The 16,794-nt window shown below is 40.1% G+C and overlaps 1 pseudogene; it reads left to right on the top strand.

Moving 5' to 3' along the window:
• Window positions 1-7,803: 7,803 nt before the first annotated feature.
• On the top strand, window positions 7,804-16,234 carry LOC104663663 (annotated as a pseudogene).
• Window positions 16,235-16,794: the final 560 nt, after the last annotated feature.

Raw genomic sequence — 16,794 nt, 5'->3', positions numbered from 1 at the left:
TCTTACTGCAGTCATAGAGAACACTACCTTGACGGAGACTTAGTAGCAACTCAGTGACGGACAAAATTGGGATATTTAAGAGTTTTAAAAGTCTGGTTAAAGCAGGTCCTTCAATGCGGGGGCGTGGGTAGGTTTGTGTAAGGATCATGATATGGGATTGGTGAGCACAACAAGGTAAAGATTTTGAGGCAAAGATTCAAAGAGTCTTGGTGTGTAAACCGTCACTTGATGCTTTTTATTAAAAGATGATGGATTTTTCAGGAAGTTTCTGGAATGAACAATAAAGTTACTTGCAGTTTTTATCTTTATGGCCATTGTTTCTGGGAATAAAGTTATGTTGATGAGGACACTGGAATAGTAAAGTCATGCCAATGTGGACCTCAAGTTTTGTGGGTGTAGATGGTTCCAGTTGTCATTCTGACACTTTTTCTGGTGATAGTCAAAGGGGATCTTCTCTAGGTGATTGAATCTCTTGTGGACTCAGTATCAGGGCTCGTGTCTTGGTCCAGATAGTCTGTACATTTCCTTTGTTCCAAATTCTCAGGTGGAAGGGCGTGTCTGGATTCAGATGAGAGAGCTAGATGGAGGCTGAGCTCATAGAGACAGTCGCAGCATTTGCTGATATCAGTCTTTATGCCATGACCAATGTGTCTATTCTGTATTAATAATTTCTGGTTGTTTAGGTAGAGGTTGTTTTCCTTCCAATGAACAAGATTCCTCTACTAGAATGTGGCATAGTTGGGGCCCTAAGATAAGATTCCTAAACTACCTTATTTTAGAAACCGCAGGCAAAGTTACAGTATCTATTTTGGATGTATTAATATTTTGACTGCAGGTGTCTATAAATGCCAGATTTTAGGTTCCTCTTTTCCTAGTAATAGAAGAAAAAAATCTTTCACAGAGATAAAAATAGGCTAATTATGCTTTTTTTTTTTCCCCCAAGCTTGTAGTGGGGAAAGGGATGATGGCTGTCAAACTCTTTGTCTTAGTCAGCTCAGGCTGCCATAACAAAATACCACAGACTGGGTGGCTTAAACAACAGACATTTGTTTTCTCCTAGTTCTGGAGGCTAGGAAGTCTAAGATCAAGGTCCCGGGCCTCTTCTCTTAGCTTGTAGGCAGACATCATCTCACTGTGTGCTCATATGGCCTCGTTGTGTGTACATGACGGGAGATAGAACAACTCTTTGATGTCTTTTCTTACAAAGACACTAACCTTATGGTATTAGGACTTCACCCTTATGAACCTGTTTAACCTTAATTGCTTCCTTGTAGGCCCTACCTCCAAATGTAGTCAAGTTAGGGGGTTAGGGCTTCAATATATGATTTTTTTTATTTTATTTTTTTTTTTGAGACAGAGTCTCTGTCACCCAGGCTGGAGTGCAGTGGCACGATCTCGGCTCACTGCAACCTCTGCTTCCATGCCTCAGCCTCCCAAGTAGCTGGGATTACAGGGAAACTAATTTTAGTATTTTTAGTAGAGATGAGGTTTCGCCATGTTGCCTAGGCTGGTCTCAAACTCCTGACCTTAAGCGGTCCACCTGCCTTGGCCTCCCAAAGTGCTGGGATTACAGGCGTGAGCCACTGCACCTGGCCCAATATGTGAATTTTGGTGGATAAAATTCAGTTTATAACATTCTGTATTCTTATGACAATTTTTTTTGTTCCTATTAATTTCACTAATAAATCAGATGAGATTTGCCTCGGTGCACGTATATCCATATTAGATCACCCACTCTCTGCCTAGGTATTGGGTCACAAGCCTGTGATCTTTGGACTTTCAACTATTCTATTAATCCCCATAGTAGGATGAACCATTTACATTTCCAGCTTGGTAAAGAACCAGTGGATACCTGTCTGAAACCATTGAGAGAAAGATTCCCATGAGCCACTTCTATGAGCATCACAGGGAAGTGTTGAATGGCACATTCCCCACCAACCTCATTTGCATACATAGTCTGCTCAGTCTGAATGAGTTACATGTGAAATAAACTTGGACATAATTTTTCTCTGTTCTGTGAGCTTTAGTGTATAGGTTAGGCTCTTTGAGGTTGGAAGGAAAGGAAATCTGCATGCTGAGACTATTAAAGGGTTTGGTTATTAAGGATTAGAAAAGTAAGAAAGAACAAAACTGTCCTAGAAGTCAGATGACATTTTGTATGTATCACCATAGATTGAATGTCTCTGGGTTACCATTCTCATACCTTAGCTTATCTGGTTTTATGCTGTTTACCAAGGTAGCTTCTACATCTCTTCATCTCTATCAACTGCAGATCTCTTTTTTTCCTCTTTCTTAGTTTTGACTTGCTTCCTTTTCTCTTTGGGTCTCTCAGCTTCCCCATATGTCTCTCCACCCCCCGCCCAAGGAAGGTCTCTACTAGTTCCATATTAAACATCCCAAGAGGGAGCATCTGATTGGTTCAGTTTATTGCTTTGCCACAAAAAGCCCCCAGGTTCTGCTAAATTTTCAAGTCAAGCAACTTCAGAAAATACAAGTTTCCATGGTTGCTTTGGCCTAAGCAAGAATTGGTGGTGCACTCAATGGCAAATGGGGGCCAAGGTCAGCTGGGTCATCTGTAACCTGGGTGTGAGTATGCTCTGTGGCTCTTTTGTTCCTAAGTGGGTTCTGTGTGTGGCCCACATTCAGAGTTTCAAGAATAGTCCAGTCAATCTACTTGAGGCTGTACTGTAGTGAGTAGCTCCCTTAAAGCCTCTCCAGGTTAGGGCAAAGTCACAAGAAATGAAATGTATTATAATCAGTCATTGCCTGTTTATTACCATTCTAAGAGGGAAGATCTTGAACTGGATGAAAGTGATTGATTCTTTTCTTAGTTTAAATGTTGGTTTAGCTGTCCTGGTGTCTTTTGTGCCGAGATGTGATTGAGCTGGTTAGATTAATGGGAATGAGAAGGGTGAAATGGAGTGAGATGCATTTAAATCCTGTTGGTGCTACCTTAGATATCTAGAGATGAAATCTTTATTTCAGGTGACTTGAGAGAGAAGGTTCTCTTGAGCTTTTATGAATCGACTATTGATGAACTAAAACTGTATTTATCAGTCTTTCAGCAAAGATAGAGGTTACTGTCATAGTTCCCCTGATCAGTGTGCTAGACTGGCATACATGGGGTCTTGTACTGCAAGGCTGGAAAGCAGAAACTGTGTTTCTTGGATTCTGTTGCAGTTATGGCTGTGGATACAAATAAGCCTCCATCAATTAGATACCTTCATGCCAGGATTGGAAGGTGGTAGGAAAACAAAGTCTATTTTCATGCTGCTTTGACATTTCTGCCATAAGCCCCCATGGCTGCCGTGGTTTAAACAAGAATTCCTGGTGCACTCATGGGTGTCCAGGGACCAGGGTCTTTTGTAACCTTAGTGTAAAGAATGTGATGAGACGATGCATTTTTGGCATCTCTTTGCCAAAAATACACTTTGCTCTCCAGGCTTACAGATGTGCAAGGGCAGCCGTGGGGCTGGCGACAGCTTCGTAATCCTGGCTTCCTGCTTTCTGGGTCACAGTCCTGGTGGTGTGTTCTTGATCTCAGTCCATCCAGTGGCATTGTTCGATTCCTCCTACCTTACTGGTCATTCGTAGTATAGCTCCCAAGGTGAGTCACTCTGTTACATCTGGGACCTATTCTTGGAAGCCCATTTTAGAGCTTGCTTCTCCAGCCCATCAAGAGTTTTTGAAGGATCTAATTCCTGTATTAAAGCCCTTCTGCTTGAGTGGTTTTGTTTCCTATGTGCTGTATGACATAATTCCTGTGTTTATGATTGTTACAAAGCTAAAAACAGCCACGGCCAGGCTTGTGAGCTCACATTGGAAATGAAATTCAGAAGTCATTCAGAATCTTATCAAATTCAGGTTTCACTCTTGATTTAAAAATAATTTACTTTTTAAAATTAATTTTAAATTAATTACATTTATTAAATAAATTAAATTTAACTGCCCAGACCTGGCAGTTAGAATTGAGTATCAGGAATGGTTTTAAGACAAACCTGAGGAGGAAGGTTGAAATAGTCACAATATCTAGAAATACAAGAGGGCCTCTTTTCTCAGGCTTATACTTTGAGATAAATTTCCTCTTTTTAGTACATGCAGGGAACATTTCATTTCATAGTTTTGCTGATTGAAAAGGTCAAATTATATAAATTACCTGTAGGAGGTTTTCTGCTATTAAAATTGTTTGTGGTCTGTTAGTATCTGGCCTTCCCAACTTGGTTCTGGTGGACCAAAATATAGTATATTTCCCATCTCTCCCTTTGTAAAGAAAGGTAAATTTACTCTTTTTTTTTATTATTATGAATTCATCAGTTTACTGGTTATTCTTTTTTTATATTTTAGCCAGTTTCCCACCACAGATTGCAAGTTTGGGCTTCTCAGACCATTGTTCTATGCAAGAGGCAGGCTTTCGGCAAGGTTCTTCCACATCAAATTATTTTTCCTTTCTGTATATTTTGTGCAGAAATCTTTCAATAACAAGATAAGATTGTTTGTAGCTTTTTTTGATCTTTACTCAATATTTGATTCTGTGCATAGGAACCAGTTGTAGGCGAGCCTGCCTAAGTACAATATTGAACCCAGTCCTGATTCTTACATAGAATTTGCATCTTAACACCAGTGCGAAGACCTGGGTTTGGAAGAACAGTCTCCTGATAAGTTAAATGATTATTTCAAAATGAATAAAACAGGGATGTTTTGAGTACCTTTTTTCTTTTTGTTTCATAATATAATATTACTTTTGGATGAACTAACTGAATCTGTCCCTCTTTCCACTGAGAGTAAAAGTAATAAGTATTATCTACTAATATTTTTAAGTTCCATAGATGACTCTAGCAGCTCTTGGTCCTATTTCCTAATATTACATAAAGAAATGGCTTAAGTTCAGGCACTGCATTAGTTAGCGATTGTTGTGTAACAAACCACTCCAAATCTCAGTGGTTTAAAACAACAGCTACTTATTATTTCTCACATGCCTCAGATTGGTTGGGCGGTTTGGCTAATCTGACCAAGCTTTACTGCATTAGGCAGGGATTGCTTATGTATCTGCAGTCACCTGGTGGGTGGGCTTGGGGCTGGGGAGCAGTGTTGGCAGGCTTGGAAGTCTCAGCTGGAACAATTCAGCTGTGCCTCACGTGGTCTCAGCCTGCAGTAGGTTACCTGGGCTTGCTCTCATGAAAGTAGAAGGAGCCAAGGGAGCAAGCAGAAATGTGTTAAGTTTGTTAAATTTGCTACTAGCCCATTGGCTGAAGTAGGTCACGTGGCCACACCCAGGCTCAGTGTGGCAGGGCAGTATCAAAGACTGTAGATACATGGAGGCATGTAAGTTGAGGACAATAGTGCAGTCAATCTACCATGGCCACTCTAAAACCCCAGTCCCTGTTTTTGGCAAGAGTTTTCCAACATTCATTTACTTTGTGTTCAACAACTTCATTCAACAAGTTTCTTAAGAAAATATTGGGATCGGCCGGGCGTGGTGGCTCACGCCTGTAATCCCAGCACTTTGGGAGGCCGAGGTGGGCTGATCATGAGGTCAGGAGATTGAGACCATCCTGGCTAACACGGCAAAACCCCATCTCTACTTAAAATACAAAAAAATTAGCTGGGCGTGGTGGTGGGCGCCTGTAGTCCCAGCTACTTGGGAGGCTGAGGCAGGAGAATGGCGTGAACCCGGGAGGCAGAGCTTGCGGTGAACCGAGATCGCGCCACTGCACTCCAGCCTGGGTGACAGAGCAAGACTCCATCTCAGAAAAAAAAAAAAAAAAAAAAAAAAAAAGGAAATATTGGAATCAATTTACCTTGCAGGATTCACTAGAAAGCAATATTGCTTAAATTAAGGTGTCATTTCGATGTTTTACTGAGCTTGCTTTTTTCTTGAGCCACCACAGCAGGTGACTATTAATATCTGTATTGAAAAAGCTCTGGCTAAACATTAGTGTCATCACTCTTTGTGTCATAGAACATTGGTGTCTTACTTTCCCATTTAATTATATTTTGAAATGAATTCAGAAATGTTTGGAGGGCATGATATTGGTCCTTTCTAATGGTACTTGGGTGTTTGCCTTGGGCAGTACCTCAGTTTTCTTTGCCTTACTCTATTACACAGAAGTCTGCACCCTGGACTCTAGTTTGAGAAGATAATTTCTAACCATTCTTTATCCAATTCTTCTCAAATGCCTAATTGGAAAAATTTATGTTTGAGCAAAATTCTCTCAATGCCATGCAGTACATTCTCATTTAGATAATTAATTTTGCCCTTGGATGAAGCCAGACCATTAAAGTTTTAGTCCTTTGGAGAACTGAGTTTGATAAATTGCATTTTGGTATCATGCCATTGTCTTATAATAAGGAAAATTAAAAGGAAAGGCCAACTAGCATAGACTGTTATCTCTACTCGATGCCTGTTTTTAATGGCTGTCAATCATTTCATCACATGGTATCCTTTTTATATGACCTGTGGGAAAAATTTATCCCAGCATTCAACCTGGTTTTTATTTTATGGCCGCTATGAATCTTCCACTGTTTTTGTTTCTCTCTTTAACTGCTGGAAACTTAGAGCCGAATGTGTAACCCATCTCTACCAACTCTATGGGGCTCTGGTGCAACATTTCTGTCTACTACTCCTAACGTTTGGTTTTACTATTTTCCTGATTGTTCTTTCTTTTTTGCTCAGACTATCTCAACTTAAAAAAATCCTTAGTGATTTTGTTTGTTTTTATAAGCGACATCAAGTTATTTATGGAACCAGCTGGGGTGTGTGTGTGTGTGTGTGTGTATATGTAATATATATAATATATAACATTACATCTCTGTATATGTAACATATACATCTCTGTTTTACTCATTCTGAAATAATCATTTAATATTATAATATATAATTATATATAACATGTATATACACATGTATAATATGTATGTATTTTATATGATATATAATATATGTAATATAATTATATATATTATATGTATATATACATGTATAATATGTATATATTTTTTTCCAAAATTGCTAGTTTACGAATTCAGAGATCCTTTGGGGATGACTAAAAGGATTAGCAGTTTCACTTTAGAATGATTTTGTTTTTTACTTAGAAGGAAGAATTTATAATTTGTGGCTTAAACTAGAAACACTACCACATCGTAAACAGCACAACACTAAAGCATAAAAAGCAATCTTGAGACCTTTTTACATTACTATATATAGATTCTATTAAAAATAATGGGAACTAGAGGGTCATTGAAGAATTTTTTTTCTTAAGGTCTACACACTAATTGATTCATATAAGATGGTCCCTGATTTCTTTTAGCTCATGAGCCAGTATTTATTTTTGTAGTGGGATTAGTAAGGATGCTTGATGGTTCAAATGCTTATCAGCCATCATCATTCTCACTTGCCCTGTTCTTAATGTTTTGGCTATTTTTATTACAATGATTTCCTCTGGGATTTTCATTAGGGTCAGTCAGCCTCAGGGGAATAAAATCAAGAAAGGATCTATGTGTCTATTTATGTAGCAGTCTGCTAGGGCAATTACATTTTCTCATTGCTATTTGATTAGGCTGTTTTCTTTCCCACCAGATATTCAGCCTCTTCTGACTCCATGCCAGATGCACCACCGAGGTGAAAGTTAAATCATATCAGGAATCTCAATGAAGAAGGAGGGTAATGGTTACCAAAAATCCCTTCCAAAAGATCTTTTCATTCCCTGACATCATCACACAGCGATTTTTGACAACTTAGCCAACATAGTCTAAGAGCAATTAGAAATTAACTTTCTGAGATGAATAAGAAAGTTTATTTTCGAAATGGAAGTGAGAAACGAGAAGTAGAAGAGAATATGTTTAGGAAATGTAATAATACACAGTGACTTATCTCAAGATGATTCTCAAACTTTGCCAAAAATTCACAAAGGAAAAAAACAGTCAGCAAGGAAAATGCCTATATCTAAGCCCATATTTTCTCTCATTTGAGGTATGTAGTAACTCTTTTTTTTTTTTTTTTTTTGAGATGGAGTCTCACTCTGTCGCCCAGGCTGGAGTGCAGTGGTGCGATCTCGGCTCACTGCAGCCTCTTCCTCCCAGGTTCATGCCATTCTCCCGCCTCAGCCTCCTGAGTAGCTGGGACTACAGGCGCCTGACACCACGTATGGCTACTTTATTGTATTTTTAGTAGGGACAGGGTCTCACCATGTTAGCCAGGATGGTCTCCATCTCCTGACCTCGTGATCCGCCCGCCTTGGCCTCCCAAAGTTTTGGGATTACAGGCGTGAGCGACCGCGCCCAGGCAAGGTATGGAATAACTCTTAAGCTCTTCCTGGGGTCCTTCTGGACTGAGAATTGTTGTAAAGTAATACTGCTCAGGTTCGTAAGTTTTATAATCTTGTTTCTCACACAGAGCAAATGTGAATGGGGTGGGAGTGCTCAAGCCAAGAGCAGTCAAACGTGCTAATAGTAGCAAAAGCGACAGCTAGACCAACAAGGGCTTGACATGCTTCAAGGAGAGTTGCTCACCAGAACTTGTGAAACATAACTGAAGCTTTTAGGTGAAACCACTGCATTGCATGTAGCCATGTATTACGCTTAAAGTGACCATTGGCTGTGAATAAACAACATAAAGATCTCTGCACCTTATTTAAGTGGTCGTTGGGCATTAAAAGTGCATTTGCCGGGCGCGGTGGCTCAAGCCTGTAATCCCAGCACTTTGGGAGGCCGAGATGGGCGGATCATGAGGTCAGGAGATCGAGACCATCCTGGCTAATACGGTGAAACCCCGTCTCTACTAAAAAAATACAAAAAAACTAGCCGGGCGAGGTGGCGGGCGCCTGTAGTCCCAGGTACTCGGGAGGCTGAGGCAGGAGAATGGCATGAACCCAGGAGGCGGAGCTTGGAGTGAGCCGAAATCCGGCCACTGCACTCCAGCCTGGGCCACAGAGCGAGACTCCGTCTCAGGATTATATAAATAATAATAAATTTATTATTTATTTAATAAATAAACTTATTTATTAAATAAATAAATAAATAAAAGTGCATTTAAATTCTATCAAAAATGTTTCAAAATTTACTAATATCTTTTGGTTCTTGTTGGGGTGAGCTTTGCTTGTCTGCAAAATTCATTTGTGTAGAAAACCTCATTGTCCCCAGTATTATATGTGAATGAAATATTACTGTATTTAACATTAATTGAATGCCAATGGCATGGTTAGTATGTTGTTTGAAGGAATGTTGCGATGACTTTGATGCAGAATCATAACTCTCTATCCCTTCCAGGTGAAAGACAACTTTAGTGGTTAAATTACTGTCTTGCAAAGCGACTAGGTGGTTCAGCTGATTGCACCTTTAGAAGTTATGTGGAATGGGCCGGGTGCGGTGGCTCAAGCCTGTAATCCCAGCACTTTGGGAGGCCGAGACGGGTGGATCACGAGGTCAGGAGATCGAGACCATCCTGGCTAACACGGTGAAACCCCGTCTCTACTGAAAAATACAAAAAAACTAGCCGGGCGAGGTGGCGGGCGCGTGACCTGAGATCCGGCCACTGCACTCCAGCCCGGGCGAGAGCAAGACTCCGTCTCAAAAAAAAAAAAAAAAAAAAAAAAAAGAAGTTATGTGGAATGAGGCAGCAGATCTTAAGTTATGTCCGCCTTCCCCCAACCCCTTCCTGTAAAACTGTCGACTATAATCCTGTTTTCAGTGAAAACAGGGTGGGAAAAATGTAGGAAAGAAGCAGAGAGAAATGGACCTTGGAAGTCTCAGCTAACCATGACTGTTGGCAATCTGTGGGAGGTCGGCAGCCTATTTGTTAAAGTGCTGATTGAAACTCTGGGACACCGGTTCTTTCCCTTAATACAAAACCAATTTTGAGCCAAGTCATTTAAGACCTTTTGAAAACTGATTCTAAAATAGCAGGTGATATCCTGTGGAAAAAATAAACCATGATTTAGTAAACTAAATGATCCATGGAGTAAGGACTACTTTATTTGGTTCTTAGAGAAAGAGCAGGCACAGATGATAAAACATGGCCAGGAAAAATCCTTGGCACATCTATGTGAGTTCCAGCTTGAAATGACCTTCTCGAGGTTCACAGCCCCGTGTTTGCTGCCCACCAGCTCTGGAAAATGGGTGGAAGGATTCCCACCCAGCTTGGAAAACAGAAAGTCTGCTTACCTGATGATGCTCTGGGGGAAATAAAGGAATGTTGATGCCATTTCATAGTGACCACAGCATTGAGTATTGCTCCTTCAGATTCATTTTGCTGTCGGCTGATCAACATTTCACTTCAGTGATGAACAGTGCTGGCCTAAGATTTTACTTCAGTTGCATTGATAATAAAGCTGGTGGTGAAAATGATAATGATGACAGGAAATATAGTAAAGCCTGCCCCACAATAGTGAGAATTCGGCCAGGTGGTGATTGGCAATAGACTCCCATCCTCTGCTCAGGCCGTGTTCTTTCTTCATTAATCTTGCAATAACTTGACCCTGAGTTTTAAAATAATACATATTTTGGACTTCACATATTGTGTGTTAGGGTTTTATATATTAACAATGATTATAATGACGTCCCCCTTTCCTGAGTGTTCACTCTGCACATTGTGCTGAGTGCTTTATGCATGTTATCTCAGTCTTCACGACCATCCTGATGAAAGTCCTCTAATGCCTTTGAACTGTACTTAAAATAAAAACCAAACTCTAAACCAGTTCCTCTAAGGAGTGGCCTGATCTAGCCCCTGCCTACTTCATGTCCTGCGTCTTTTCCACTCGCTCTGCCCCAGCCACACTACCTTCTTTTTGTTCTTGTGACATGCCACACTCAATCTCTCTGTTGGACTTTTTCGCCAGCTTTTCCTTCTGCCTGGATCTCTCTTCTCCCAGACCTTAGTGTGGATGACACCTCCTTGTCATTCAGGCCCCAGATTAAATTTCGTCTCCCTAGAGAGGGTTTCCTTGACAACTCTGTCTTCAGGAACTTCCTCAATATTCCTTTTACATCACCCTATTTCATTTTTATCCTAAGAGCTAATACTTCCTAAACATTTTCACATTAATTAATTTAAAAAAATCTCTATCTCTGCCAATTTGGATGCAATCTTCCTGAGACTTTGGACTAAATATGTTCTTTAATTATGTTCCCAGTTCTCAGAACAGTGCTTGGCACATGTTAAGTATTCAATAAATGAATGAACCCCAGTTTTTGATGAAGAAGCTAAAGAACAGAGAGGTTAAGCTATGTCTTAGGCCATATATCTCCTAAATGGTTTATGCAGGATTTAACTGTAAATCTAATGCTCATTTTCTTTTTCTTTTTTTTTTTTTTTAAATGGAGTCTTGTTCTGTCTCCCAGGCTGAAGTGCAGTGGCGTGATCTTGGCTCACTGCAAGCTCTACCTCCAGGGTTCAAAGGATTCTTCTGCCTCAGCCTACCCAGTAGCTGGGACCACAGGCGCCCACCACCATGCCCGGCTAATTTTTGTGTTTTTAGTAGAGACGGGGTTTCACTGAGTTAGCCAGGATGTTCTGGATCTCCCGACCTCATGATCCACCTGCCTCGGCCTCCCAAAGTGCTGGGATTACAGGCGTGAGCCACTGCGCCCGGCCGTGCTCATTTTACCACTGCAACCGGCCGTGCTCATTATAATGATCATGCTATACAATACTATGAGATTTCTATACATCACACCTGGAGTCACATAAAGATTATAGCTGAAAACTAAATTTAGCTTCCCAAAGAGGAAATTCCGATTGTATTTTAATCTACTCACTAAGTTAAGTGAGTAAGAGCTTCTTCATTGAACCACTGTGCATTAGATAGGGACGATATTTCTCAAAAGCTCCAAATTTTATGTCTCTGCACTCAAGAGAGAGCAGAGCTGCAAAAACATTTCACTTGTGTTCTCATAACTCTGATCAAGACAGATGCTTTTATTTTTTTTCAGCATTTTAACTATGAGAGGTGAAGCTTTAGTAGGCACACAATTTAGGCTGTTATATATATTCTGGATTAAAAAGTTTAAATATAAGCATAAGAAAAAGCAAATAATAAATGCTGTCACCTTTTTTTCTATTTTCCTGCAAGTGTTTATTTTAAAATATATAATCTGACAAAAACACAAGTTTACAGATTGCATTACATTTTTGCACTGTTTTGAATTATGTGTAAGCAACAAATATAATTTCTGGGTTATTCCAAATTCCCTTTCATAAGCTCTCCTTAAGTTATTTCACATACTGCAAAGTTTAATTTCACCATGCTAGTTTTGTTTAATAGGTTAAAAGGAATTAAATTGGTCTTAAAATAAATTATGCTGTGAATAATAAAAATGCTAATAGGAAATATATTCCATAACACTAGTGCCATATTTCTTAAGGCTATTGAAGCCTGGTTATCTATCATTACAGGAAGTCTTAACCTACAGATGACTAATCTATGAAATGAGTGTTGGTGACACAGGAAAGTGTGTGTGCATGTGTGTGTGTTGAAGAAAGCAGAGGGAATTCACCTTTTGGGTGTTGATTTCTCTGATGATGATACTAATTTTTCTTTGTTCTCCAGTTCAGAAATCTTGGGGTGTGACTGTACCAGTGAGTTAGTTTCCTTGTTTTGCACTAAAGAGTGCTAATGAGATGCTGGCCGGGAGCGGTGGCTCATGCCTGTAATTCCAGCTCTTTGGGAGGCCGAGGTGGGTGGATCACGAGGTCAGGAGTTTGAGACCAGCCTGGCCAACATGGTGAAACCCTGTCTGTACTAAAAATACAAAAATTAGCCAAGTGTGGTGGCGGGCACCTGTAGTCCCAGCTACCCGGCAGGCTGAGGCAGGAATCACTTGTACCCGGGAGGCAGAGGTTGCAGTGAGCCGAGATTGTACCACTATACTCCAGCCTGGCAACAGAGCAAGACTCTGTCTCAAAAAAAAAAAAAAAAAAAGACCCTGGTCTTGTGGTTGTCTGGCATGGATCTCCCCCAGAGGTAACCCTCATCTCTAAATCAAGAAACGGGGAAGACTGCTCATACCACCTGGAGAAAGAAGGATAATCTCCTGAGAGCCCAAAGGGGCCCTTATATTTGTCTTTTTCCGTAAAAATACTGTTATATATTACTATTTGATAAAGTAAAAATAATGATGTTGTTATTATCTATCTCAGATACATTATAGGTTAATATGTATTTGTGTCCTTGTGAACTGGCTCAGAAAAAATGAGAAAAAGATTTCTCATTCCAAACAACTAAAATATAAACTGCCTTTGGGAAGGTAACCCTTTCCTAAGTTAGGCGCTGCTTATAATCACATACTTGACACCATTAAGTTTGTGACTGGTGATGTTTGTGGCCTTGTTATCTCTTTACTTTATCTGCCAGATTGAATTTAGAAACGTGAATGAAGCATTAACCTCATAAAGAAACAGTACCGAAATAAACAGCATAAATCTCTAGGCTGAGTTTGGCCTTTTGCCATCTGTCTTTATATAGGATTTCCAAAAAAGATGTGTCTAAGCTGTTCAAAGAGTGAAAGCAAGAAAAAAGAGGAAAGAAGGAAGGAAGGAAGGAACGAAGGAAGGAAGGGAGAGTGGAAGGGAGGGAAGAAGGAAGGAGGGAAGGATGAGAGGGAGGGAGGGGGAAGAAAAGAAGAAAGGGAGGGAGTAAGGAGAATAAGAAAGAAGGAGGAAAGACAGGAAGAAGGGAAAGAAGGCAGAAGGGAAGGAAAAAAGAAAGGGGTGACATAACCTAATAATAATTTTCATACTATCCGACCCATTTCCTTGCCTTTATTTTCATCATTATTGAATCAATGATGACAGCAGTAGATGCAGTCATGTGAAATGTAACTCATCCATTCACTTATTCATTCTGCAGTATTTTTTACAGAACTTCACTGTTCAATATTTCTGTATTACTAAGTAGCCTGCAGAGGGTGCACTTTCCTTATTTTAATGTCTTTCTACCCACTTACGACCAAAAGAGGGCCCAGTGTTTTATGAGATTAAAAGAGATTATTCAATGAAAGAGGTGAGGAAGGCACAACTTCTCTTTTCTTTCCTCTACCAAATGTTACAAAATGAAATACGTAAAAGGCATAGGGAATGCAATCTCGATTAGCTTCTTTGTTAATAGAAAAATCAATTTTGTGACTTTCTTTGCATGGAACAAGGATCATCAAGCCTGTGGCCTTCTTCACTTTTTTTTTTTTTTTTTAATTGCTACATCCCTGGGACTTCCTTTTTTTCTTGCTCTTTGTGTATGTGTGCTCTTATTTTTCCTCTCTATACTGCATTGGTCAATAGAAATGTAATGCACGCCCTATATGTAATTTAAAATTGCTTAATAGTCACATTTAAAAACTAAAAAGGAGGTAAAATTCATTTTAAAATATTTTGTTTACTCCAACTTATCAATCTTATCATTTCGCCATATAATCAATGTAAAGATATTATTGAATATTTTACTTTTTTTGGTACCAAATCTTTGAAATCTGCTGTGAATTTTGTATTTACAGCACATCTCAGCTTGAACTGGTCACATTTTAAGCTGTGAATAGCCACATGGTACCAGTGGCTACTGTGCTGGACAACACATCTATATACCTTCCTTTTTCATTCAGTTTTTCCATCCCTAACCAAACTAGCAGAAAACAGTGTATTACAAAATGGTGCTGTTTACTCAGAAAATCTTTATGACTAATTATCCACCAATTTGAATCATGCAGGAAACATGAGACATGGCCTGTGTTCCTTCTCAGAGACTGTTGTTTACCAGTTTTGAGATTTAAAAAAATAGAAAGTTTTTAGCCAGTTGATTTTTAAGTCACTGGCTCCCTCCATCACAAAATGAGGTATAGGTCTTAATAAAAGTCCTTCAATTTTATTTTCCTGAGTGTACATTTTCTTTTCTTTCTTTTTTAAATTTTTTTTATTTTTTCAAGATAGCCCCTTACTCTGTCACCCAGGCTGGAGTGCAGTGTTGCAATCATGGCTTACTGCAGCCTGCAGCCCTGACCTCCTGGGCCCAAGTGATTGTCCCACCTCAGCCTCTCAAGTAGCTGGGAACACAGGCATGCACCACCACATCCAGCTAAGTCAGTCTTTCCTTCTTTCTTTCTTTCTTTCTTTCTTTCTTTCTTTCTTTCTTTCTTTCTTTCTTTCTTTCTTTCTTTCTTTCTTTCTTTCTTTCTTTCTTTCGTCTCTCTCTCTCTTTCTCTTTCTCTCTCTCTCTCTCTTTCTCTCTCTCTTTCTTTCTTTCATAGAGATGGAGTCTCGCTATTTTGCCCAGGTTGGTCTCGAACACCTGGCCTCAAGCAGTCCTCCTGCCTTGGCTTCTTGAAGTGCTTGGATTACAGGTATGAGCCACTGCACCTGGCCTGTCCATTCTCAAATACATATTAGTAACTCCCATCTACTGAGTACTTCCTATGTTCCAGGTACTATGTATTGTTTATACATATACTTCCATTTAATATTCACAAAAGTCCTTTTGAGTTGAATACTGTTGTTATCACCTTTGTTTTAAAGATGAAGAAACTAGCATGGGGAGGGCTAGGGGAGTTGTCTAACATGATCCAACTAGAATACTGCAGAGCTGGGATTGCAAGCTGGGCCTGGATGACTCCAAATCCTGCCTTCTGTAATTTTATGTATGGTGTCTCCCAAGTGGGGAGTATATTAAATGCAAATTTCAGATGTTGGTAAAGGGTAGAATTCTAGAAGTGGTAGGAATCCTAGAGTTCTTTCAATCAGCTCTCTCTGTTTTTATAAGAAAAATCTGAGGCAGAGTGAGGTTGAGTGGTTTCTCTGTTGAACATCCAGGACTGGAACCCAGGATTCTGAGTCCAAGCCCAGTGCTCTTTCCCCTAATGAGAAACGTTTCCAGATTTAAACTCCAGTTTATAGGACCATTAACAACCCTCTCTAAAGTGGAGGCAAGAGGTTTCAAGTTCTTCTCAGGGAAAAAAAGAACTGACATCAAAAGGTCTGTATGGGGTCATTTGTCTCATCATGACTTTGATTTGGCCTTGATCTTTATTTAGTATTTCAGTTTTATGCTCTGCAACAAGTTTGGCCATGTTGGAGGGCCATCCAAAGGTCAGCAAGTTGGCTACTGGAGATTGGATGCTCACTCTGAAGCCAAAGTCTATTACTGTGCCCGTGGAAATCCCCAGCTCACCTCTGGATGAGTATTCCATCCACGTTCTGGAAGTCTCAGGCTCTGAAGGCTTTTTACACACTTCTCCATGGGAGCCTAAGGCTGGTTGAGCAGCACCTCATTCTGCAGGGATCCTGGTCAGAGAAGGACAACGGCTCTATGATGTGCTGGGTGTTCTTCTTCTATCTCTTTCAGCCAGTGTGCTAGGATTGTGATTTCACTTTCTCACCAGGCAGGGGCTGCAGTTTACAGGAGAAAGACTATTCCTGAATTTGTCTGATTGTGCTGTTTTTTTTACTCCTCTTAACTGATTACACATCTCTCCAACATCTCTGACTGAGGCTCACTATTGACTTTTTTGTTTTTGTTTTTGAGAAGGAGTCTCACTCTGTCACCCCGGCTGGAGTGCAGTGGCACAATCTCAGCTCACTGCAACCTCCACCTCCTGGGTTCAAGCGATTCTCCTGCCTCAGCCTCCTGAGTAACTGGGATTACAGGCATGCACCATCATGCCCAGCTATGTTTTGTATTTTTAGTAGAGATGGAGTTTCACCATGTTGGCCAGGCTAGTCTCAAACTCCTGACTTCAAGTGATCCGCCCGCCTCTTCCTCCCAAAATGTTGGGACTACAGGCGTGACCCCCTGCACCCAGCTGACTATCATAAGACTT

Source organism: Rhinopithecus roxellana, chromosome 13 (genome assembly GCF_007565055.1).
Source record: "Rhinopithecus roxellana isolate Shanxi Qingling chromosome 13, ASM756505v1, whole genome shotgun sequence".
Lineage (NCBI taxonomy): Eukaryota > Metazoa > Chordata > Mammalia > Primates > Cercopithecidae > Rhinopithecus > Rhinopithecus roxellana.
Note: the sequence above shows the minus strand (reverse complement) of the source record. Positions and strands in the feature narration are given on the sequence as shown.